The sequence below is a fragment of the Pelophylax lessonae genome, assembly GCF_965119305.1.
Source record: "Pelophylax lessonae genome assembly, chromosome: 12".
Lineage (NCBI taxonomy): Eukaryota > Metazoa > Chordata > Amphibia > Anura > Ranidae > Pelophylax > Pelophylax lessonae.
In genome coordinates, this window is record NC_138779.1 from 157,761,487 (window position 1) to 157,787,648 (window position 26,162).

A 26,162-nucleotide genomic window follows, 5' to 3' on the forward strand; every position below is an offset into this window, starting at 1 on the left:
CCGCCCTCTGTGTCCACCCCATCCCATATGCTTCAACATAAATGCTTTTTTCTTTTTAAACTGTGGTGGTGAAATCCCCTCCCGACAGCGCTGGAATCACAGATATATATGTATCGTAAGAGCAAACCCTGTTGCTCCCAAAATAAATAAATTAGTGCTGCAGCTGCATGGCGTGCCTACAAAGCAAACAACGGTTAATGATAAAACACAGTATCAATAAAACATTAACTTAGTCTCTGCCAAAAAAAGAGTAAAAAAATATGGCGAAGCATAGGGGCAATATGCCCCTATGTCCACCCCTGCCCTTATGCTTCACTATATTTGCTCTTTTTTTAACTATGGTGGTCACCCCCTTCAGCACTGGAGTTGCTGATTTTACGTATTGTGAGAGCAAACCAGGTTGCTGTCACCATATGCAAATCAGTGCTGCAGTTGAATGGCGTACCTGCTAAGAAATCAATGGTTTAACAATAAAACACAGTAACAGTACAGTAAAACCGTTAAATGACATACCTGCAAAGCAAACAATAAAACACAGTAACAATAAAACATTTGAGTATAGCAGAAACTACAGTAAAACAGTAGGTAGAATAAAACTGCAACTATTTTTGTCTTTTTTATTTATTTATTTATTTATTTATTTTTTAAATGTTTTATTTATTTATTTTTGTCTTTTTTTACACTTTTATTTTCAACTGTAAAAAGTTCCAGGTTATGGTCTCTCAAAATGCGATGGCTATCTAACATCTTTCGAGACCCTGTGTAAGTGTGCCCTAGACTGTACCATGCTGTACCCTACGCTAATAATCCACTAGTGTGTGGTAGCGACGGAAACAGTCACCATTGCAAAAACCAGGTTGGCCAGGACAGGGGGGACAAAAATTTTGGGTGTCACGCCTAAATTTGCGCTTGCTGCAGACATGGCATCTTTTTTGGGGGTATCTTTGGGTAGGGGTACTCGGGAGGACATCCGGAAAATGTCTCTCATGCAGCCAGCTCACTGCATCTTGATAGGGAAGTTGGCATACAGAAGGGCTCTGATGATCTCTTCCTGGAAATTTAGGAAGGATACTGTTCCTTCAGACGCTTTGTATAACACATAAGCATGAAAAGAGCCAATTGAAATAAGTTCACAGACACTTTTTTGTACCAGCGTCTGGCCTTACGGGCAATTAAGAATGGTCCCATCATCTGGTCATTGAAGTCCACTTCTCCCATTTTACGGCTGTAGTCATGGACACAGAGGGGCTTCTCAACAACACCATTGACCGTAGTAATTTGGACTGCCGTGTCTGGGTGAATGGAGGACAGAACGAAAACGTTCCGTTTGTCCCTCCACTTCATTGCGAGCAATTCATCGCACCTCAAGCAGGCTCTCTCCCCCTGACTAAGTGGGGGCATTTACAAGCCATTGGGGGAAGCCCCGGCGATTAGATCGCAGGGTGCCACATTCGCCAATTCCCAATTGAAAGAGGTGTCAAAAGTGGCACGCTTAAATAAAAATTGTCCACGTACAAGTGGTACTCCTTTCCGAATAAGGGTGACACCAAGTCTTAAACTATCGGTCCACTGCTCCCTATGTACTGTAGTCTGGGCAGTTGGGGGGCTCCACATTGCTGTCTTTTCCCTCGTAAACCCGGAAAAAACATGTATAGCCTGTTGCCCGCACGCTTGCAGGGGAGAAACTTCTTGAAAGCAAGACAGCCAGAAAATTTAATCAGGGACTTGTCAACACAAACATTTTGTTGGGGGATAAACAAGGCTGCAAATCTTTGATTGAAATGGTTTACGAGGGGCCGAATTTTGTTGAGCCGGTCATATCCAGGGTCACCCCGAGAGTTCATTGTCATTGAAATGCATGAACGCAAATATTTGCTCGTATCGAGCCCTGGACATAGCAGCAGAGAACATGGTCATATGGTGAATTAGGTCAGTGAACCTAAATGCCCGTAACTCTCTTTTTTTAGTAATGCCCATGTTGAGGTATAGGCCCAGAAAGGTCTTAATATGGAAACTGTTATAGGTTTCCAGCCAAATCGTCTTTTGGATTGGTGGCGATGAATTGGTTAGCATACAAATTACTTTGATCCACAATATATCTGTACAGATTTTCCATGAAAAACAGCTCAAAAAAAATTAGGGGAATTAAAATCAGCTGTTTCCAACTGAATTCCGGGTTGGGCAGTGAATGGGGGAAGTAAGGGCCCTGCAGAATCTGTGGGCTACCAATTGGGATTTGCAAGCACATCAGGAAGGACACCAGGGGCTGTCTTTGAATTCTCGGTTGCTGCAGGACACTACTTGTGCTAGCCACCGCACCAGCTTGAACTGCACTTATGGGACTCACCAAGTAATACTGCAGTGCTGGTATGTCTAGGACCAGGGTGTACTTGCTGCTTGCCAGTTCACCAAAAGTTTGAGCGGCACTAGTACTAGCTCTCTGCTGCATCTGAGAACAATGCGGTTGTTGCACCTCAGCAACAGAAGAATGGCTTTAGATACGTCTGACCTTAGCAGGGACCTCTACTCTGTCGTCAGAGTTATCTGTCAGGGTGCCGCAGCTCTCTACAGGTTTGTATACTGACCCTGATTCTGCAGGGAGGCTTCCTCATCGCTCTCATCTGACATGGTCAGTATCCTGTAGGCCTCTTTACTAGTGTACCTCCATTTGGACATTTTGGCCAATAAATTTACAGGTACCTAGTGCGACTCACAGGTAAAAAAGCTGAAAATATTACCGTAAAAGGTAGGCCGCACCCCTATATAAGTCACACAAAAAATAAAGAAAAAAAAAGTGGGGTTTTGTAGGCCAAAATGAGATGGTCAGAATATGGTACAACACAGCAAATTTGTTAAAACGCATGTTTATTAATCAATTCTTGCTCATAAAAGGCATATGCAAACATGCTCTAAAGACATACATACATACATACATATAACATATAATAACATAAAAACAAGAACATGGATTAGGATAACCAAGTGGTGGGTCTCAACAAGAGAAGGTGGAAAATGGCCCCTGCGTAGCCAACGCGTTTCGCTTGGTTTTGCTTCTTCAGGGCTTAAGAGACCTAAAAACCAACTAGTGTTCTATAAGGTATATGAGAAAATAATACAATAAATATACAGTGTATGGTTATCATATAACAAAACATATAGCATCGTGCTGTGTGCTATATATATAACAAATCATAATGATCGACAAGCATAGTGTATACTGACCCCTCGTGTGTAAGATCATGGGGCGGACGGCAGTTCCATGAATAAACTCAAGTTGTATAACAGGCATGGACTTTATGTAGAAATATAGTGATGGTGGAATGGTGAATTACACACACTTTGTATTGTATATGTATAAACAAAGTATTGGGGTGCATGTGCATACATATATAGAGCACACGCTGTATTAGTATACATTTAATACTAATACTTTAAATAAGAGATTTTCTACGAGAATCCGATGCGCTGAGATCACACCTTCTGAAAAGGGGATATACCAAAACTATGCTAATACGGTCCTTTAATAAGGCTAAAAAAAAGACAAGACACAAACTATTATTCAATAGGAAACAGAAAGATGAGGTTAACACAATCAGATTTATCACCACATACAATAAACATGTTGAAATTAGGAACATCTTAACAAAAAACTGGAATCTCTTAACAAGTGGTCCAATTCTGGCTAAATATTTGGGCTTGGTCCCAAATATGACCTTCAGAAGATCTAGATCTCTCAGAGACTATACAGTGAACAGTCATTACATTAGACCATCACATGACCTTCATCCAAAAGGGTTATATAAGTGTGGAGAATGTAGATCTTGCCCATGGATACAAGAAGGCTGCTCATTCAGGTTACCATCAGGCCAGATGAGATACATTAATAGACATGTTACACACCAGACACCAGCAGTAGTATATATACGGAGCCTTCTATATCGGAAAAACAATCAGACCCTTTTGGAAAAGAATTGATGACCACATATCATACATCAATAATGGTCAAATCAGGTGGTCACGTGGGACTAAAACACAAATTTGATTCATCTTGTATCGAATCAATCTTAGATGTAATCACACAAGATGGAAGGGGAGGCAATATAGATAAACATGTACTAGCACAGGAAATTAGGTGGATTTTTGACTTAGGAGCCACACAGCCACCTGGCTTAAATGAATGTATAAGCTTTAAGCCATTTCTATAGCTTGGGCTTATCTCCGACTCCTTTAACCTAACCGTAAGCTTCCACTCTCATATGTGTTCAGAGATCGATAATATCATCATGTTCACCTCATTTCTGTTACATTATCTTAAATTGACTAGATGTCAACTATTGAACTACTTTATGGTTGATCTTTGCACTGACAACTCATTTCATAGGTGAACTGAATATTCTTTTGACCTTTAATGGTTAATTGTCCCATGGCTCCCCTGTTTTCCTTTCCCTCTCTCTCTCTTCCTCCTTGCAAAATATCTTCTCAGCCACTCCTCACCTCCAACATATACTGGGACAGACCCACTGACGGGGGTTCCTTGGCGATCCACGGTCCTATATATATGTGTTGAGATTCCCCTTTCTTCCTATTCCCCCTCCCCCTTTCCTTCCCCTTTTTTCCCTCTCCTCCCCCCCCTCCCTCCCTTCTTCTATATACCTTCTATGGACTGCCATACAAATCAGCATTTTATATGATAAGTGTAGCAGTGCGCTAATGTATGTTTAAATTACATGTATTGGATCTGGATTACGATATATGTTGTATGCTGGCTCTCCGTGTGTGTATGTGGTGGGGGCAGGACCCACTTATTATTTTGTGGCATTAAACACATTACAGCATTAGCGAGCGATTGGATTCTCTGTGCATAAGGTTTACTTCCGCCCGGTCTGATGATATCCCCTCACTATTGGCAGTATTGCCGCGTAACTTCCGCCCGGTCTTATGATATCCTCCGACTATTGGCAATATTGCCGCGTCACTTCCGCCACCCAGCGGAAGTGACGAAGTGACAGGCGCTCCGGGGACTTCCGGGTCACGGACGCCGGAATAATTGGCGGCATGCATCACACTATATAGAGGGCTAACTCACTACACATAAACCGACAGCAGAACTGTCGATACGGGCACACAAGAGGTATGTAATTAATCATTCTCTATATATTTCACAAACTTTAATAGGTCCTTTTGGGCCGGATACCAGAAGTAATATTATATATCTTTATATTTTTCAAGGACTGTCCTCTGAAAGGAGCTCATAATTACTCTATATGACATCCTGGGTGCTTCTCTGGGAGCATTATTCAAATAAATACCTGCCTGGTTAATTACACAAGATCCTTAATGAGGTAATCCATGCTCTGCTTCTGCAATGTAATGTGCACTACATCCTTTCACATCCATATAATGCCATTCTATTTTTTACGTTCCCTTTTTTCTTTTTCCACTAGGATGAAATATATCATCTTAGGGATGTGGATATGGTGATTTAATGCTATTATTGTATTATTGTTATAGTATTGGGGCATTATAAATGTATACTAATACAGCGTGTGCTCTATATATGTATGCACATGCACCCCAATACTTTGTTTATACACATACAATACAAAGTGGGTGTAATTCACCATTCCACCATCACTATATTTCTACATAAAGTCCACGCCTGTTATACAACTTGAGTTTATTCACGGAACTGGCGTCCGCCCCATGATCTTACACACACGAGGGGTCAGTATACACTATGCTTGTCGATTTGTTATGATTTGTTATATATAGCACACAGCATGACGCTATATGTTTTGTTATATGATAACCATACACTGTATATTTATTGTATTATTTTCTCATATACCTTATAGAACACTAGTTGGTTTTTAGGTCTCTTAAGCCCTGAAGAAGCAAAACCAAGCGAAACGTGTTGGCTGCGCAGGGACCATTTTCCACCTTCTCTTGTGGAGACCCATCACTTGGTTATCCTAATCCATGTTCTTGTTTTTATGTTATTATATGTTATATGTATGTATGTCTTTAGAGCATGTTTGCACATGCCTTTTATGAGTAAGAATTGATTAATAAACATGCGTTTTTAACAAATTTGCTGTGTTGTACCATATTCTGACCATCTCATTTTGGCCTACAAAACCTCACTTTTTTCTTTTCTTTATTTTTTAGGTAAAAAAGCACCTGGTTGTCGAGGACTGTTTGAACCGCTACAAAAAATACTGCTAGTGCTAGCAGAGATCAGGCCTGACTCTGCTATTGCTGCGGTTTTGTGTGTTGTGTGTTTTGGAAGTGACAGTAATCTATTGAATACTGCACTTGGTTGGGTGGGGGGGGGGGGCTGGACAGAGGGGCTAAACGCAGGTGCTGGCAGAAATCATTGCTGATCATGCTAACACCGTATTTTGGGAACACTAAACTATGGGGAGGATGCTAGTATAGTTATGATCAGATCAGATATTGATCTGTTCAAACACTATACTAGTAATGGAGGGGTATAGTGTGTGTGTATGTCAGTGTTACTGGCAATCTGTGATTGACCGTAACTGACGCTAAATAACTGTTAACGGGGGGGAGCGATCAGGGGGTTAAAGATTTATTAGAAAATGTGGTGGGACCCTGACGCTATAATAAAACCAACACTGATGATAATTAGCCTAACTAGCATCACCCGTGACACTGATACGGTGATCAGTAATCACTGTATATAGTGTACACTCTGACAGAGCAGTCAAGGGGTTAACTGGGGGAGATCAAGGGGTGAAACCTTTAGGGGATGTATGGCGGGTGCCCCAAACCTATCTGGGCCTAGCGCAAGCGCAAATTAGGGTCACAAGTGACACTAATACAGTGATCAGTAATTAGCTATATACTGTATATAGTGCACAGTGTGATAGGGAGTGAAGGGGTTAACTGGGGGAGATCAAGGGGTAAACCTTTATAGGGGATGTATAGCGGGTGCCCTAAACCTATCTGGGCCTAGCACAAATTGGGATCACAAGTGACACTAATACAGTGATTAGTAATTAGCTATATACATACTGTATATAGTGTACAGTGTGATAGGGAGTGAAGGGGTAACTGAGGAAGATCAAGGGGTTAAACCTTTATTATGGTGGGTGCCCTAAACCTATTTGGGCCTAGCGCAAGTGCAAATTAGGGTCACAAGTGACACTAATACAGTGAGCAGTAGTTAGCTATATCCACTGCATATAGTGTACAGTGTGATAGGGAGTGAAGGGGTTAACTGGGGGAGATCAAGGGGTTAAATCTTTTATTAGGGCATAGATGGTGGGTGCCCTAAATGGCCAGGCTATGAAGCTGCGATCCCCGCACTTCACTGGCGATCTGGGTCAGAATTCACACTCCTGGGTTCACCAGCCTGGAGCTTGTGAAGCGGGGAATGAAGACAGAATCGGGGGAGAACTGAGGGGGAAAAAGGAAGATTATGGACTTCCTTCTTCCTCGTTCAGACCCCCCAACACAGTAATCATGTCCCCCTGCCATATTTATGTATATATATACATGTATATATATACACACATACATGTAGATATATATTTAATGTGTATATATATATACAATGTATGTGTGTGTGTATTCAGTGTATATATATATATATATTTATGTAAGGGGACTATTATTTATAACCTCGTGTACTCAGCAGTGATAATTTATCTCTGCTTGTTAAAGCGCGCCAGGGATATTCATACTACTGTAATCTCGCTTTGTCTCACGAGATTACAGACGCCCCATTGACTTCTACACAGATCTCCGAGAAAACCGTTCTCCTCTGATCACCCTGGGCGAACTGAAGTTCTCCCATTCATAAAAGGGGTGCCAGATGTGATCATTTTCCCCGGAGAACTGTAGAGAAGCCAACGGAGAAAAAAATTCACCCCTTCATAAAAGGACACCATAGTGTACACTGTGAGGGGTTAACTGGGGGGGGGGGGTGATCAGCAGTGATCAAGAGGTTAAAATTGTGCCTATGTGTGGTAGTGTTAGTGTACTGCTTAGTGTACTCACTTATACATGCTTCTTCTTCTTCTTCTCCTTGAATCGAAAGGGCTCCAGGAGGGTAGATTACATCACTTCCCCCTGCCTGTGTTTACATTACATTACATGATGCCATTGGCCAGAACCAATCACCAGATCCAGACCAAAAACCATTGGTCTGCATCTGGTGACTGATCGGCTCTGAGCCGAATCAGACCATATTGGGCTCGCAGGGCACGTGGGAGCGCGCCCTAGACCAGTGAATGAGCATCACGTAGTTCTACGTGACTTTGTGCAGCCGAGCCGCCCTGCCGCAGTAATTCTACGGTGGGCGGTCGGCAACTGGTTAAATCCAAAACCCAAAATATATTTCAGCTTACATGATATTATTATATTATATTTATATTTATATTAATTATATTAATTAATTCGTATATTAATTAATTGTATTAATAATATATTAATATTATTATATTAATTAATATATTAATTATATTAATATTTATATATTATTATTATATTATATTTCAGCTTACATTATATGTGGTAGCTACATTAGATTTCAATTATTATTAGGCTTTTTGCCTTCTGTTTTCACATGGGGATCTAGCCAGTAACACACTGTATTAGTGCCTTCACTCTGCATGGAGGATCAACAGAGACAACTTTGGACAGCAGCATTGTCAGTCTAGGCAGAAGGTATGCATTAGCAGATTTAGGTGCACTAGAAAATTTAAGACAAACTCTAGTTCACAGCTTTTAAACAGATAAAGCTATTTTTTTCTCTGACAGGATCAACCGGTGAAAATAAAGGAAAGAAAATTTAAATAACGCAGCCATCACATTTAAGAACTGATAAGCTGCAATATAATTAAAGTTTGCTTTTTTTAGTTTATTACTGCTTTAAAGCGGAGTTCCGGCCTCGGGGGTCAATTTTAGCTGAAAATACCCCCGGGACAGTCATAGTTACATAGTTACATAGTAGGTGAGGTTGAATAAAGACAATAGTCCATCCAGTTCAACCTGTGTAGGTGTGTGTGGCTGTAATCATCTCACATACCCCTGAATGTTCTGATCCTTGAGATGTAAGTCTAAGAGTCTTTTGAAAGCCACCATACTACCCGCAGAAACCACCTCTTGTGGTAGAGAATTCCACAATCTTGTAGCCCTAACAGTAAAGAACCCCCCACGTTGCCTGAGGTTAAAACGCTTCTCCTCTAATCGCATTGTATGCCCTCGAGTCCTCATGCAATCCCTTCGAATGAACAGCTTTTTTTCTAAGCTGGGATCCCCATTAAGATATTTATAAATTGCTATCATGTCCCCCCTCAGACGTCTCTTCTCCAGGGAGAATAAATCGAGCGATTGTAGACGCTCTTCATAGTCAAGGTCCTCCAATCCCCTAATTAGTTTAGTTGCCCTTCTCTGGACTCTCTCCAGCTCCAACACATCCCTCCTGAGGACTGGCGACCAGAACTGGACAGAATACTCCAGATGCGGTCGGACCAGAGTTTTATAAAGTGGAAGGATTATAGTCTTATCTCTGGAATACATCCCTTTCTTTATGCATGCTAATATTCTGCTGGCTTTAAAAAAAACGAATTGGTAACCCAAAAGAAACTGCGCAAATGGTGATATTCGATAATAAATTATTAGTCAAATGTTGATTATATGTGAGGAATTGCTTCCATAGTGCAAGCTGCAATAAAAACGTGTATACGCATAAATAGTGAAAAGGGTAAAAATATTGCGCTTAAACACTTAAAACACAACCAAAAAAGTGCTTGTGTGCATAAACATATAAATAATAAATATATATACTAGTGAATAAATAAATAAATATATATGTTGTGAAAAGTCCTTAGTGAAATATATCAACAATCCTTAAAGTGCCCAGTGCAATACGGATCTCTCAGCAATGACTGAAAATCACTTTAGCTTCAAGTGAGGGACCTCCACCATAGGGACTTTCTCCACCCAGTGCTCAGGGTAAATACTTCTTACCGAAGCTGGTGGACCCCTTAATTACAGGGGGTCTAAAACAGCATATAAGGTCCACAAATGCCTCCAAGCTATCCTTCAGGTCCCTTAATAAGGCTCAGCTCGCACAAGGAACTCCAAGTATTTCCAGGGTGGTATGGTATGGAGAAAAAGATAAGGAAACTCCGATAGTGTAGTATGTTCTATTATAGGGGTTTATTAGTAGAAATGCACTTACTCAAACATCATATACAGAATGCCTTCATGGGGTAAATGCAGCATGGGTTCGGTGTACGGGACGCTCCTCTCTTCCTGCGTATCACCAACCCGGAACTCCCGGGGAGTTCCGGGTTGGTGATACGCAGGAAGAGAGGAGCGTCCCGTACACCGAACCCATGCTGCATTTACCCCATGAAGGCATTCTGTATATGATGTTTGAGTAAGTGCATTTCTACTAATAAACCCCTATAATAGAACATACTACACTATCGGAGTTTCCTTATCTTTTTCTCCATACCATACCACCCTGGAAATACTTGGAGTTCCTTGTGCGAGCTGAGCCTTATTAAGGGACCTGAAGGATAGCTTGGAGGCATTTGTGGACCTTATATGCTGTTTTAGACCCCCTGTAATTAAGGGGTCCACCAGCTTCGGTAAGAAGTATTTACCCTGAGCACTGGGTGGAGAAAGTCCCTATGGTGGAGGTCCCTCACTTGAAGCTAAAGTGATTTTCAGTCATTGCTGAGAGATCCGTATTGCACTGGGCACTTTAAGGATTGTTGATATATTTCACTAAGGACTTTTCACAACATATATATTTATTTATTTATTCACTAGTATATATATTTATTATTTATATGTTTATGCACACAAGCACTTTTTTGGTTGTGTTTTAAGTGTTTAAGCGCAATATTTTTACCCTTTTCACTATTCTGCTGGCTTTGGCAGCTGCCGCTTGACATTGCATGCTGTTGCCTAATCTATCATCAACCAAGACTCCCAGATCCTTCTCCATTTTTGATTCCCCCAAGGGTTCCCCTCCTAACGTGTATTGTGCTTTTTTGTTTTTAGTCCCCAAGTGCAAAACCTTACACTTCTCCACGTTAAACCTCATTTGCCATGTCGTTGCCCACTCTGTAATTTTGTCCAGGTCATTCTGTAGGATATCTGCTTCATGCTGTGCAGTTATTGCTCTGGCCAATTTTGTGTCATCTGCAAAAACTGATATCGAACTACTGATCCCGACCTCAATGTTGTTTATGAATAAATTGAACAAGGTTGGTCCCAGGACTGAGCCCTGGGGCACCCCGCTTACTACCTCAGACCAGTCTGAGTATGCGCTGTTTATTACCACTCTTTGGACACGCCCTTTAAGCCAATTCCGTATCCAAGAGCAAACCCTGCTGTCGATACCTGCAGATCTTATTTTATAAATTAAGCGCTTGTGGGGAACTGTATCAAACGCCTTAGCGAAATCCAAGTACACCACATCCACTGGTCTCCCCCTATCTAGCTCACAGCTCACCTCCTCGTAGAATGTTAATAGATTGGTTTGACAAGAACGCCCATTTGTAAACCCGTGCTGATTACTGCTGATGATGTTGTTGTCTTTAGCAAACTCTACGATATAGTCCCTTATCATCCCCTCCAGGAGTTTACATACTATTGATGTCAAACTGACAGGCCTATAATTTCCCGGGATATGCCTCTGGCCCTTTTTGAATATCGGAATCACGTTAGCTTTCTTCCAATCCCCTGGTACATCTCCTGTCCTAATACTGTCAGCAAAGATCAGGAACAGTGGTCTGGATATAACCTTACTGAGTTCCTTGAGTACTCTCGGATGTACGCCATCCGGGCCTGGTGATTTGTTTGTGTTGAGTTTATCCAGCCTTTCCCTGATTTCACCCTCTGTTAGCCATAGTGGCAAGTCCTGTGTATTACTACTAACCAAACAGTCATGGTCAGTGTACCCCTCCGTTTCCTGTGTAAAGACTGACGAGAAAAAAGCATTCAGCACGGTTGCTTTTTCAGTGTCCTCTGTAACCATCCTCCCATCATCGCTAATTATGTGTGCAATATGCTCTGCCCTAGTTTTTTTGCTGTTGATATATTTAAAGAATTTCTTTGGGTTTTTTTTACTATCCTCCGCTATTTGTCTCTCAAAGTTGATTTTAGCCATCTTGATTTCTTGTTTACTTTTCTTATTTGCCTCCTTGTATAGCTCGAAAGTCGATACTGTGCCCTCTGATTTATACTTCTTGAAGGCCAATTTTTTTCCCCTAATAAGTTTTTTGACGCTACGGTTTAGCCAGCCAGGTTTGGCTTTGTCTCTTCTAAATTTATTTCCCATAGGAATGCACTGCAAGATGCCTTTGCCTAATATGTTCCTAAAGCATTCCCATTTTTCCTCTGTGGTCAGGGATCCCAGGGTTTGGTCCCAGTTTACCCTTTCCATCAATGAGTACAATTTTGGAAAGTTTGCCCTTCTGAACTTTAGGGTTCTTATGTTCCCCACTTGCCTTGTTATATTGTTATTTATACTAAATGTGATCATCCTGTGATCGCTAGAGCCCAGATTGTCCTGGACTCCTACCTGCGAGATTAGGTCTGGGTCATTAGTGATCAATAGATCCAGGACTGCATTTTCTCTAGTCGGAGAGTCCACCAACTGTGACATGTAATTATCCAGTAAGGTTTCCGTGAATAGGCGGGCCTTCTGTGAGTGTGCAGTCCCCTCGTCCCAGTCAATGTCGGGATAATTGAAGTCCCCCAATATGACGACTGATCCCAATTTTGCCACTTTACTCATTAGTGCTAAGAATTCCAGCTCTACCTCCTCCCCTTGGTTAGGTGGCCTATAGCAAACCCCCACAATTACTTTCCCCTTTTCTCCTTCCCTATGGAGTTCAACCCACACAGATTCTAAATCCATGCTCATCCCATCCGTAATGTCACTCCTTTCTATCACCTTTATATTGTTCTTGACATAGAGACATACCCCTCCCCCTCTTTTTCCTACCCTGTCCTTCCGGTACACCGAATACCCTTGGATATTGGCCAGCCAGTCATGTGAGGGGTCGAACCAAGTCTCTGTTATTCCCACAAGGTCTATGTCCTCCTCATGTACCAATATTTACGAGTCAGGGCTAGTACATTCCATAATGGATAGCCTCTGAACTGTCCCAGGTTGCACTTACCTGAAAGAAGAAATACTTACCTTGAAAATTTCTTCTCCAGCGCTGCCATCTCAGGTGTGGGCAGCTGAAGCTGCAGCGTCCCTCTTCGTGTCCTCTTCCGTGTCCTCTTCGTGACGTCGGAGTCCCACAATGCACTGCACTGGCCCCGCTCGTCACTTCCGGTGCAGGCGCTGCATCCCTGCACAGGGCATGCCCAGAAGCTGTTTAGCAGTGAATGCTGCGCCTGCACCGGAAGTGACGAGCGGGGCCGGTGCAGGCGCATTGATTCCTTGGAGCGATGACATTCAGCTCCCAGGAATCATCGCAAACTGTAAGTGCAGATGGAGGAAATGGAAGGAAGGTGAGTATATTTTCTTTTATAATAAGGTAAGTGACCAAAAAAAAAAAAAAAAATTTTTTTCAGGTTCCCCTTAGCAAGCGGATGGCCCAAAATCGATTTTATTGATTTTGAGGCCGGAACTCCGCTTTAAGTGCATATTCAAGATGAGGCTTTTGTAAAGGGGTATAATTATTAGCACCCTTCATCCCAATGATAAAGACTATACTTTTTTCTCTGCCCCACATAACAAATACTCTAGAATCGATTACTTGTTCCTATCCCAGAAAGATTTCCCCTTTTTACCTAACGCAACAATTGAACCAATGCCACTCTCCGACCATCACCCAATAACTATGACTAACTTTCCCAGACAAAACCATTTTTACAAAAATCTGGCTTGACTCCTATCTGCTGACATCGGAAGGGGACATCAACTATATTCGTAACAGCATACACACATTTTTCTTGGAAAATGACACACCTGAGACAGCTCCACTTACCCAATGGGAAGCTCACAAGTGCGTCATACAAGGAAAATTCCTTGCACTAAAAGCATCCCGGAGAAGGGCCCAAAAAGGCACAATTTCAGACCTACTCAATAAAATTAAAACCCACGGAGCTTGCCCACAAACACTTTTAGGCACTCTTAGGCACAACAGGTATATAATGACCTCACTCAGACTAGAAAACTCTTACTTAAAGAATTAAACACAATGCAAATGTCTTTAAATGCATCAAAAACTCTTTGAGTTTGGCAACAAATGTGGAAAATTCCTAGCCAGAGCTATTTAATCAAAAAAGCAAACTCAAATATTCACACTATGCAAGACTCTCAGGGAAGGTCCTATGTTGCCTCACCAGACATTGCAACCCAATTTGAGGCCTAATATTCTTAACCGTACAGTCTTCCCAGGCAGTCAGCTGTACATATGGGAAACCGGTCCTCCTTACTTCAACCCTGGAAGGTTTTGCCCTTCAATGACCAGTCCATTTTTTGCGATTCGGCACTGCGCTATTTTAACTGACAAATGCATGTTCGTGTGATTCTGTACCCTAATAAAATTGGTGTGCTTTTTTCCCAGAAATAGAGCTTTCTTTTGGTGGTATTTGATTACCTGTGTGATTTTTATTTCCTGACAGTCTCCATGGCAGCCTTACCTGTGGGTTAACCCCGCCTCCACTCCAAGGGTATAGGACCCCCTCCCATAAATTTCAGCTCACAGGTACAGCCAGTGTTCCTTTTTTGTCCTCCTCCAAGGACCTACATATTGGATTTCATTCATGGCCGGCTTACCTCAGAAGTTTTGGTGGTGTCTGTTTGTCCAGGGCCCAGCCATGGGCAAGTAAGTGACACTTAATTCCCCTGGCTCTCTGCGGTTGACTGAAAAATTCGGCCGGCGTGCCTCTGACATGGTCTGAAGATGGTCTGTTCAGCTTCTTCATGGCAGCAGTATATGTTTTATCTGTACCTTCTTTTCGTGTCTCTATTATTTTCCCTGGTGCTAGTGGTCTTGGGGCCCAATGGCGGCTGGAACGCTCCCTGCATTCCAGTCACCTTCCTCTTCCTTCTCTGCCATCCGCAGTATGCCGCGATCGAGACTGAGGCTTGGTCCGCGCATGCGCACTCGCAATCGTGGCCGAGTCACCACTGACGTCATTCCGGCGGGGAATTTAAAGAGCTGTCAAGCCCCCAGTGCTCTTGGGGAGTACTGTGGGCATTGCGACAGCTTCCCTGCGCATCCTGCCTTCTTCATACAGGTATGTGCAGGGGGATTTTCATGGTGCTGAATGGCGGCTGGACAAGCAGGGAGGGGGGGGGGAGGGGACTGCATTCTGTTATCTGTGTGTTTTTCCCTCTGATCCTGATATCTGCTAACACTCCTTACCAGTCTGGTTTTTGGCCTGAAGTATGGACCCTGAGTCACCGCCCTCCTGTGGCCAGCCCTCTCATAACAGGTGGGTGCTGGCATATTCCGGGGGGGGCGAGGGGAGGGTTAGCTGGTTCCTGGTTCATGACTAAACCCAGTGTCTTTCCAAATTTTCTCTTTTTCCTTCAGCTCTTCCAGGTCTGGGACACTTCAGGATAGGGACCCTGTCAGACCGCGAAGAGACTCGTCCTCTAGATCCAGACGCCATGAGTCTCCGTCAGGAAGCAGGCTTCAGAGGAGACGCTCTAGTTCCTCCTCCAGACACCATACACACCGCCACGGTCACCGCATGGATCAGAGAGCCAGTTGGGTTTATGGGGCGCATGTCCCGGAGGACAAGTCCCTTTGCGAGGCATGCTTCGTTCGCGCAGCCGATGAGAGGGAGTCCAAGGACCAGAGATTGGAATCCCTGGTAAAACGGGTAGTACAGCAGTCCCTGAAAGAGTGGGGCACTACTCCTGCACATGGTCCCGCTACAACCAGCTCTCCAGTTGAAGCTCCTAAAGTTCAGGGCCCCTCTTAGCTGAGCTTTGCTTCCGGGAGATCATCGGAGAGTGATTCCGAAGAGGAAGGGGCAGTAGGAGGCTTTGATTTCGCCCTAGTCTCACCTCTAATCAGGGCCATTAAAGAAGCCCTAAAGTGGGAAGATTCCGTGTCTCCTCAAAAGAAGCAATGGAAGTTCTTTAAGCACCTGGGTAAGGAGCGTCTTAACTTCCATTTCCTTACAGAGTTGAAGGATGTCATCACCGAGGAGTGGAGTAAAGGGGACAGCAAATCTTCCTTATCCTCCAAACTAGTGAAGCTCTACCCATTTAAGTCAGAGGATGTAGTTCATTTGCAAACAGCCCCTCTTGTGGATGCTGCAGTTACAAGACTGGCTGAACATGTTACACTACCCTTGGATGATGCGGTCTCCTTTAAGGACTCCTTGGACAGGAAGATAGACCTGGACCTGAAGAGAATTTAAGTTTACGGCTGGTGCAGCCTGTAAACCAGTTCTGGCACTAGCAGCCATGTCCAAGGCCATGGAAGCCTGGGTATCCGACATCGAGGCTAAGCTGGGAGGCATCTCAGATGAGGCAGTTGAAAGCTCTCCTATTCAAGAGCTCAAATTAGCGTCAGTCTTTTTGGGGGAGGCCTCCATTGACGTCCTTCATCTTCTATCCAGATTGATGCTATCCTCGGTTACGGCAAAGCGGGCCTTTTGGCTGCGCCCCTGGCTCGCTGATCCAGCCTCCAAACAGGCTTGGTGCAAAATTCCCTTTGAGGGTTCGTCTCTCTTTGGGAACAAGCTGGACAGCGCCATAGCATGAGCCACCAGAGGGAAATCGGGTTCGCCTTCCTCAAGATAGGCGCCTGTTTGGCCAGAAAAGGCCTCAACCCAGGAAGCAATACTCGGAGAGGTCAAGGGATGCTTGCTCCTACAAGCCTGGTCGGGACTTTCGGAGGAATTGGAGAGGAGGTCAGGCATCCTACCGAAGTTCATCCAGAAATGCAGCCCCTTCTAGGCTTGAAGCCACAAAGTCTTTTTGAGATTGGGCCCGTTCAGACATGCCAGGTGGGGGCACGTCTACTCCACTTTCAGCATGTCTGGATGGCCTCAATCTCAGACTTCTGGACTGTCAAAACCGTCTCCACAGGTCACAAGTGGTCTTTCCTGGCGGACGATGTTCCCAGGTTTATTCCAACTCGCTTGCCTTGTCAAGAAGAGAAAAGTGGAGTCTTGCTAGTTTATGTAGACGCTTTGGTGTCTCAAGGGGCAGTGGTTCCAGTGCCCAATCAAGAAAAATTCCAGGGCGTATATTCACCCCTCTTCCTAGAGCAAAAGAACAGATCCTGGAGGCCTGTCATAGATCTCATTTATTTGAAAAAGTTCATAAAAAACGAGAAGTTCAAAATGGAGACTCTTTCCACTATCCAGAAGGTGACTGGCTAGCCTCTATAGACCTCAAGGACGCCTACTTTCATGTGCCTGTAGCAGACAATTTTCACAGATACCTCCATTTTGCAGTCGAAAAGCGGCACCTCCAATTTACTTGTCTTCCTTTCGGTCTGTCTACATCTCTGAGAGTGTTTTCCAATGTACTCCTGGCTGTAGTGGCCCTCATAAAGTTAAAAGGAATACATCTACAACCTTCTACTGTTGTCTCAAGACAGGGATCAACTGCTAGCCCACAGAGATCAAGTAATTGCAACCCTCATGGAGTTTGGCTGGCTGTTGAACCTGCAGAAGAGCCAGCTGGAGCCCACTCAATGCTTAGTCTATCTAGGGGCTCAGTTCGACACCATCAGGAGTACAATCTTCCTTCCTCTGGAGAAAATCCCGGTGGTTCAGGAAAGGATTCTTCCAGCTCTTTCCTCCTCCCTTCTGAGGGCTTCTCATTGCCTCAAATTCATCGGCACGATGGTGTCCACGATTCCCATGGTCAAAAGGGCTCTATGGCAAATGCGGCCTTTTCAAAGAGGCTTCCTACAGCAGTGGAACCCAGAGGAGAAAGAGCAACGTATTCATATCTCTTCCAGCATGAGGAGCAGTCTTTTGTGGTGGCCTTGTGGATTTGCTCAATTGCCACTCTCTGACTCCAGTCTCATGGACCATAATTACGACGGATGCCAGCAATTCCGACTGGGGAGCTCATTGTTTGTCAGAAGTAGCTCAAGGGAGATAGTCTCCTCAAAGCCACACTCCAGTCTCCAACATTCTGGAACTCCGAGCAGCTTTTCAGGCTCTCCGAGCCTTCCGCCACCTTGTAGAAGGGAAGTCCGAATTGCTCAGGATGGACAACACCCCAGCAGTGTCCTACGTGAAGAGGCAAGGTGGGACCCAGAGCCTTCCCCGCTTGCAGGAGCTAGATCCGATCATGACCTGGGCTTAGGCTCATCTGGTCAACATATCCGCAGTATACATCCCAGTATCTCAGAATGTCCAAGCGGACTTTCTGTCCAGAGTCCAGTTGAACCACAACAAATGGTCTCTCCATGCAGAGTCATTCAAATGGATTCTGTCACTGGGGGTCTCTCCCGAAGTCGACCTGTTTGCCTCTCCTTGCAACCACAAGTTGGAGAAATATGTTACGAGAGGTGTCACCAAGCCTATGGAACAGACGCGTTGACCGACAGTTGGGAGTTCAGCAGGGCATATGCTTTTCCCCCAATTCCCATCATTCTCAAATTCCCACAGAAACTTCAAGCAGAAGATGTGGATATTGTGATGGTGGGTCTATACTGGCCGAACAGGCCGTGGTTCCCGCTTCTCCTGCAACTCAGCTATCGGGACCCGATCCCTCTTCCCCTCAGACCAGACTTTCACAGGTAATGTCATTACACCCCTGCCCTGCACTGCTCCAGTTGATGGTCTGGTTCTTGAGCGGGAGAGGTTGGAATCCCTCGGCTGTCCCCCGGCAGTCATTTCCACCTTGATGAGCTCCAGAAGACCAAGCACAAATAAGGTATACTGTAGAGTCTGGGCTAAATTCGTGGAATTCACATACCCGGAAGGAATGTCTTCCTCAGTCCCTGGGATTCAAGAGGTCCTAAAATTTCTCCAGGCTGGTCTGAATATGGCCCTCTCAGTAAGCACTACCAAGTATCGGCCTTGACCGCATTCTCCGGTGTTCTGTGGGCCAAAAACCCACTCATTCAAAAATTCTTTAAAGGAGCAGCCAGACTCAGACCACAGAGAAAATCTAGATTTCCAAAATGGGATCTTCCTCTCGTCCTTAATGCCTTCTCAAAATCTGGTTTAGTCTCCTCCTCATCTATCAAGGACCTTACCATCAGGACAGTCTTCTTGGTAGCTATCATGTCAGCCAAAAGGGCCTCTGAGATAGGTTCCCTCGGTCACAAGGAACCGTTTCTGACTTTCTTTCCAGATCGGGTGGTCCTAATACCCATGCTGAATTCAAACCCAAAAGTCACCTCAGTGTTCCATGAAAATCAAGAGATTGTTCTGTCTACCTTCCGGTCTTCTGATGAATCTAGTCTCCATCCCTTGGATGTGGGTGAGACCTTGAGAAACTACCTTCAGGCTACAGCACCTTTCAGACAGTCGGACAATCTTTTCATCCTCTTTTGAGTAAAAAACAGAGGGAAGCGTGCCTCGTCCAGAACCATTGCAACATGGATCGTGGTGGCTATCCAACAGGCCTATAGGGCAGAAGGTTTGGCTCCTCCAGAGGCGCTGACGGCCGATTCTACAAGGAGTAGAGCAGCCTCATGGTCATCTGTCAACACCTTTATGACCCACTACTGTGTGGAGCCTGCCTCCTTATCTTCAGTTAATTTTGGTGTGACTGTTTTGTCTGCTAATAATATGAATTAAAATGTATTTTGTTAAAGCATTCCCATGTGGTACTAGCTAGTTATTTCCCACACGTAGGCTGCCATGGAGACTGTCAGCAAAATGGAAAATTCCTATCAGATACTTACCGTAATTTTCCTTTCCTGATGGTCTCCATGGCAGCCAGAGTTTCCACCCTCTGTCTTGGATTCGGCTAAGATATGGAACACTATCTGTACCTGTGAGCTGAAATTTATGGGAGGGGGGGTCCTATACAGTTGGAGTGGAGGCGGGGTTAACCCACACGTAGGCTGCCATGGAGACCATCAAGAAAGGAAAATTACGGTAAGTATCTGATAGGAATTTTGCATTTTATTGCACTATAAACAAAAAAAGAGCGACAATTCTGAAAAAAAAAAAACAATATATTTCACTTTTTGCTACAGTATATAACATTCCCAAATGTTTTCATCCTTTTAGGTCAATTTGTATTCTGCTACATATTTTTGATTAAAAAAAAATCCCAATAAGCGTATTTTGATTGTTTTGTGCCAAAGTTATCTCATCTACAAACTAGGAGAAATCTTTACGTAATTTTTATAAATTATTTTTACTAGTAATGGAGGTGATCTGCGGTTTTTTTAGCGGGACTGCGACATTGCGGCTGATAGATAGGACCCCTAACTGACATTTTTTACTTTTTCGGGGACCAGTGACATTACTACAGTAATCAGTGCTAAAATAATGCACTGTTACTGTAATAATGACACTGGCAGGGAAGGGGTCAACCCAAGGGTGATCAAAGGGTTAAGTGTAAGCCTAGGGGGTGTTTTCAAACTGTATTGGGGAGGGACTTGTGGAATCAACACAGAGACCTGTGATCCTAAATAGGAGGATCACAGGTGCTCTGTGTTCATTCCAGATAGAACATCGGTCTATCGGGGAGTGATCGCTGGTGACCATGGATCAGCTTCCCTGCTGCCTAATTGGGGTGGGAGCATGCCTCCAGCAGCAAACGCGCACCCCCAGGAGTGCTCCCGCAAACCACAGTATTTCTGCGGGCGGGGAGCAAGTGGTTAAGAACTTCCTCAAAAAGTTTTGCCCTAAACCAATCGCTAGAGAAAATGCTAGCCACCTAGAAACTCCTGTCTCGGAGGACGAGTTTAAAAGAGTGATCAAACAGCTTAAAGCGGGTAAAAGCCCCGGCCTGGACAGACTCACAGCCACTTGTTTTAAAACTTTTTCAGACACAGTCTCTACCCACTTCCATAAGGCCTTTAACTCCCTTTCCTCATCCGCTCTTCCCTCCCACAGATTGTTAGAAGCTCACATTACAGTTATACCAAAGGAAGGGAACAATGCCACATCAGTCATCAACTACAGGCCGATCTCTCTACTGAATGTGGATGTGAAACTATTTGCCAAAATCCTAGCAAATCACCTCTTGCCTGATAGGGAAAGATTAAGTTGGTTTCATCCCAGGACAAGAAGCAAGCGATAACATGATTAAATAACAAACATGTTATACTTACCTCCTCTGTGCAGTTGATTTTGCACAGAGCATTCACAGCCCGGATCCTCCTGTTCTTGGGTCCTTCGTTGCTGCTCCTAGCTCCTCCCTCCTATCGAGTGCCCCACAGAAAGCAGCTTGCTATTGAGGCACCCGAGCCAAGCTGCAGCTCCGTCTGTCCATTCAGACACGAAAATTACACTCAGGCCCGCCCCCTCTCTCTCCTGATTGGCTAACTGACTTTGATTGACAGCCACAGGAACCAATGGTGCCACGGCTGTGTCCCAGCCAATCAGGAGAAAGAGTCCCGAATGGCATAGGGATTCGTGGACATCACTGGAGAAAGATGTGCCTGCAGCCGTTCCATCAAGATGGCGTCCAGACATGTGGCGGCCGGGCCTGGTGTTTGGCAGACGGACGCGGGACCGCGGATCTTCGCTTGGACGGCATAGAGTGGTAAGGTAGCCGTACCACGGCAGTAAGGGACAATGCCTGGGTAAGTATGGACGCTTAAATCTGCAGGATGGATAAGATTGAAGTCAGGATGTGAGGAGCTCTCAAGGTAGACGTCCTCTCCGCTCTACATCCAAGCCATGCCCCCCACAGCTGACATATCTAGTTTGTTCTCAGCCAACTACCCCATTTGCTGAAAAAGATTAATGATCTCTTTAAATATTGGACATCTCTTCCCCTCTCCTGGTTTGAAAGGATTGCAGTTATGAAAATGCCGATACTTTCTTAAATTTCTGTATCTATTCAGAGTCCTTCTGATACCAATTCCAGCTCATTTTCTACGTATTTTACAATGGAAAACTTTAAATTTCACTTGGGGTGGTACTAGACCAAGGATTGCTAGTAAGACTTTATTCCTTCCAAAAATTCAAGGTGGTTTAGGGTTCCTTAACTTTAATACCTACTATATAGCTGCTCAGATTGCACCGGTCACCAAATACCACGCAACACAGGAAATACCATTGTGGGTTGCTATTGAATCTACTGAAATTGATCCTCTCTCGATCTCTAATCTTATATGGCTAAAACCCAAATCTCGTTCACTTATTCACAACCCTATTATCAAACACACACTTTCAATCTGGGACAGAATGAAAACACCATACTGCCTCCAATCAGCACATAACCCTTTGCTCTCCTTTCTTAGAAATCCTTCCTTTTACCCAGCCTGTGTATCCCCGTCATCTTTCCGCAACTGGGTCACATCGGGACTAACTAGACTTTGCAATTTGGTCTCTGCATCCGATTTCATATCTTTTACGGATTTAAGTGCTTCCACTTCTCTCCCTTCCTCTGAACTTTTTCGATTTTTACAAATTAAAAATGTTTTTCCAAGCTTCTGTCTGGAACTGGCCCTCTGAATTCGCTTTCGCCATTTGAACGAGTTTGCTATAAAGAACCCCACGTTAAGGGCCTTATTTTGCAACTATACTTGCAACTTCTTGTTACACCTGAAGAAGGACCCCCTGATTATTTAGTAAAATGGGAATCTGATCTGGGTCTCCCTTTTGAATAACACAGAATGGTTGGATATATAGTCTAATACAAAATCCTCTTCCACCAACATTATTGCTTTAGAGGCTTCTTATAAAGTATTCATGTGTTGGTATTTGGTGCCCTTCAGAATGGCTAAATTTGCACCACAACTCGCAGCACTCTGTTTTCGTGGCTGTTCGGAGGTTGGTACCCACTTTCCCACCTGGTGGCTATGCCTGATTGTTTCCTCTTTTTGGGGAGAAGTCTTTCGACTAGCCTCTAAGCAGTTTGATATGCCACTACTGCCAGACCCAACGATTGCTTTTAAATGCAAAACCAGACATTCTTACACAAACTCAGTTTAAACTCCTTATGCAACTCTTAACAGCCGCTAAACAGACAATTGCCAAAGCATGGAAATCCTCTTCCTTAAACTTTTGTAAAACGAAACAACGAGTGAACATTTCGATGATACATACCAAGATGTCGGCCTTGGATAATGGCACTTTGAATAAATTCAACATTCTTTGGAAACCTTGGATTTCCAAGATGCTTCCCCAGACTTCAATGACGCTGTTTTACTTTCTTGGTAACATTCCTACTCATCCTATTATATTGTTTCCTTCTGCCTTGCCTTATTCCCTATAATTGTTCCCACTTTTTTTCTCTATCTTCCACTCTTTTTCCTTTCTGGCAGTCTTGCCTTCTGTTTTCTTCTCCTTCCCTCTATTTCTTTTTATTTTTTATTACTATTTGGTTTATAGTAATCTTTCGATACAACCATTTACTTTCTCTACTAGATTTGAGTCCTCGTTTATTTTGAACAATTGGATGACTATGTGCCATGCTATATTAGGCTGTTCTTCACATGGTCTATGAGATACTTTTATTAGTCAAGATATGTAACTTTTTCGAAGATCCTTTATTTGTGGAAGGTTCCCATTACCTGTTCTCCTTCTGGGTCACAGCTTGAACCCATTAGGGGTGACCCATAGGGAGGACACGGACACGCTATTCCTATTATTGCAACCCCATTGACTTCCACTTTTACATTATTTATTATACTTATTAACTGTTCATTATCACTCATTGACTCTCTCTATATCTTGTATACCAATTGCCCACTCTATATTTGGACTCTATCTTCTTTACATTTTTGTTGTATCCTTTTTACACGTCTGTTGTATATATTGTATGTACATAACTCTAATAAAATACTTTGAACAATCAAGATAAAAAAACCTTCTGACTTTACAACTCTGTTAAGGCTCTAAACCTGCACCACTGGATAACTACCAATAAACACAAAGGATTCTTGCTATCATTAAACACTATCATCAAACTCAGAGAAGGTGTTCGACAGATTAGCATGGGACTATATGGGGGCTGTCTTTTGACATATTGACATATTTCAAAATTGGATGTTCAATTTAATCATGTCCCTCTATACAACGCCAACTGCTAGAGTTCGGGTCAATGGCCATCTGGCAAACACCTTCTCCATCAGCAATGGGACGAGGCAGAGTTGCTCACTATCCCCAATTCCTTTTGTTTTAACCCTGGAACCCCTCTTGTGCTGTTTGAGGTCAAATGAAAACATCAAAGGCATACCCATTGCAGACAGCCGCCTTTGCCGATGATATTTTGATATTTCTAAAAGAACCACACGTATAAATTCTGCATGTCTTGAAAGACTTTGAGCTTTTTCAACATATATCCAATTTTAAAGTTCATTTCTCCAAATCCCATGCTCTCAATATTACTCTCCCACAGGAAACCGTAATGCAATGTCAGAATGACTTTCCCTTCCAATGGAAACGCAATGGGATTAAATACCTGGGAATCTACGTAACAACATCTCTTTCGGACATATTCACAAAAAATGTCTTTCCCATTCTCAAAGATATCTCAGACGATCTAAGTAAGTGGAACAAACCTTAAGTGTCTCGGTTTGGCAGGGCATCAATCCAAAAAATGAATATCCTCCCCCGCATTCTATACATTTTACAAACTATTCCCATTAAGCTCCCCCAGCCCTACAAATGATTATGCAAGATTTTTATGGAGACAGGAATGTCTGAGAATAAACTATGATCAATTGATGAAACCCAAAACGAAAGGCGGCATCGGTCTTCCAGACCTTAAGAAATACTATTGGGCCTGTCATTAAGAGATCCTTTATGCGTAAATTCGTGAATTTTAGTCCAGTCATCAGCCTCTAAAGGGACCTGAAGTTTCCTTTCCCATGCCAGCTGTGTCGGCTCTGGTTTGTCATGGGGGCTTCCAGCGAGCAAGGAGAAAATCGAGGAGATGAGGTGCCTTTGCAGAGAAGAACGTGTGCATATTCAAATGGCGTGAGTTGCCTTGTCCAAGTTGGCATCCTTGTCTATATTTCCAGAACGGGAAGTGGTTAGTAGGGGAGATAGAGATTAAGTTCTCATACAGGGAGTGCAGAATTATTAGGCAAATGAGTATTTTTGAGGATTAATTTTATTATTGAACAACAACCATGTTCTCAATGAATCCAAAAAACTAATTAATATCAAAGCTGACTATTTTTGGAAGTAGTTTTCAGTTTGTTTTTAGTTTTAGCTATTTTAGGGGGATATCTGTGTGTGCAGGTGACTATTACTGTGCATAATTATTAGGCAACTTAACAAAAATCAAAGGAAAGGTTGGGACTTTAAGTGAGAGGCGTGACCAGGCTGGCAGAAAACAGTGGGCAAGTTTATTGGTACATATAGTTCAAATGACATATACAATGTTGTACAGGAGATTGTTACATATTAAAAAACCAAATAAGTAGTCCCATGGTCCAATTGCATAGAGATCAACAAAGTGAGATTCCATATATGATGGAGTAACAAGGAGTATACATAGTATCACAAGTAAAGATTCCAAATAGTAATGATATAGTAGTAGGATTGAGAACATCATAGGCTCTACGCATTTCGTGGCCAAAATCGCCACTCATCAGGAGCAGATGAACAAAATCTAAAAAGAAACATATAAGGAAATTGGCACAGTGCTGATAATATGTATTGGAGAAGGGGGGAGGGGGAGGGGGGCGAACCCCCATACATACCCATGCTTGTATAAGTCTTGGATGATAATTGGAGGGGAGAGTGGGTATGACCCCATGAGGTCGCACCGGGAGCTGAGGGCACACAAAGTCGGCGGGGACAGGCAGAGCGAACCGCACACATGGTACGTGTGGGCAGAGGTAATTTACCTTTTTGGTTCCAGTCTCTTTGGGTTATCACACTGTTTTTTACTCGCCTATTCGTCCTTGACTGGGTCCCTACTCATTTTGCTTCACGTGGTTGCTCACCCACCTTTTGTTTCGGTTCACCTTTATTTTTTCTTTTATTATGTCACCCTCTTACACATCATATCATTCTTTATCCTGCATATCACCTTCACCTATATACCACCACACATCTTTAATTTCTTGCGTTTAGAC